This window comes from Bison bison, unplaced genomic scaffold, assembly GCF_000754665.1.
Source record: "Bison bison bison isolate TAMUID 2011002044 unplaced genomic scaffold, Bison_UMD1.0 scf7180017864368, whole genome shotgun sequence".
NCBI lineage: Eukaryota > Metazoa > Chordata > Mammalia > Artiodactyla > Bovidae > Bison > Bison bison.
The window spans coordinates 5776919-5778193 of record NW_011494940.1 but is presented as its reverse complement, the minus strand read 5'-3'; the positions used below and the strand labels follow the sequence as shown (position 1 = coordinate 5778193).

The 1275-nt window shown below is 37.8% G+C and overlaps 1 pseudogene; it reads right to left on the bottom strand.

Moving 5' to 3' along the window:
• The window catches only part of LOC105000153, a 5820-nt pseudogene extending 4730 nt beyond the window's left edge, over window positions 1-1090 (bottom strand).
• Window positions 1091-1275: the final 185 nt, after the last annotated feature.

The window sequence follows — 1275 nt, the reverse complement described above, 5'->3', positions numbered from 1 at the left end:
ACACACTCAAAGGCTTTCACATAGTCAATAAAGCAGAAAAAGATGTTCTTCTGGAACTCTCTTGCTTTTTAAATGATCCAGCAGATGTTGGAAATTTGATCTCTGGTTCTTCTGCCTTTTGTAAAACCAGCTTGAACATCTGGAATTTCACGATTCACATATTGCTGAAGCCTGGCTTGGAGAATTTTGAGCATTTCTTTACTAGCATGTGAGATGAGTGCAATTGTGCGGTGATGTGAGCATTCTTTGGCATTGCCTTTCTTTGGGATTGGAATGAAAACTGACCTTTTCCAGTCCTTTGGCCACTGCTGAGTTTTCCAAATTTGCTGGCATATTGAGTGCAGCACTTCCAAAGCATCAGTAAAAGGGGCCAAAAGCTCTAAATAGACATTTCTTTAAAGAAGACATATGGATGTCTAATAAACACATGAAATATGCTTAACATCATTCATTATTAGATAAAAGGAAATTCACATATAAATAACAGACTCTCAGACTCAATGGGAGAGTTCAAGGATGGGATTATTTGAGAACATAGCATTGAAACAGGTACATTACCATATATAAAAGAGATGACCAGTGCAAGTTCAATGTATGAAAGATGCACCCAACTCTTGTGCTGTGGAAGAACCCAGAAGCATGGGGTAACAAGGGAGTTTGAGTTGGTTCAGGATAGGGCGACACATGTTTTCATGTGGCTGGTTCATGTTGATCTATATGTCAAAAACCATCACAGTAATACATAGTAATTCTATTCCAATAAAATAAATCATTTTCTAAAAAGAAATATGAAGAAATTAAAAAAAAATGTGTTTAAAAATAGCATGGACATACTCCAGAATACAACCTCAACAGTTGTTTTATACCTACTCAAGAAAGTGGACTTAGGAGGGGCAGACCATGTGTACTGGTATAGAGGCTGAAAGTCAAAGAAGACAAGCTTGAGATTGCAACTACTTTTTTGCAGCATGACCTCAGTATCATAGTCTAAGTAGTGGAAGATGGATGTGGCAGAATGCAAGCTTAGTAGATCGGCATGCCTACTCTGGAGCAGAGGTTCAGTAGGAGTTAAACGAATGCACTTGAGCATCCTTTCAGGAGTGACGGTACATGTGTTTCAGAGTGAAGATAAATAGGTGAAGCAAAAGTGCTCTAAAATGTTGCAAAATACTTGTAAGAAGGAAGGTTCAGAGTGGAAGCTCAGTATTTGTGTGACTAATGTTATAGACTTAGACTTAAATTGAAGAAAGTAGAGAAGACCACTAGATGATTCAG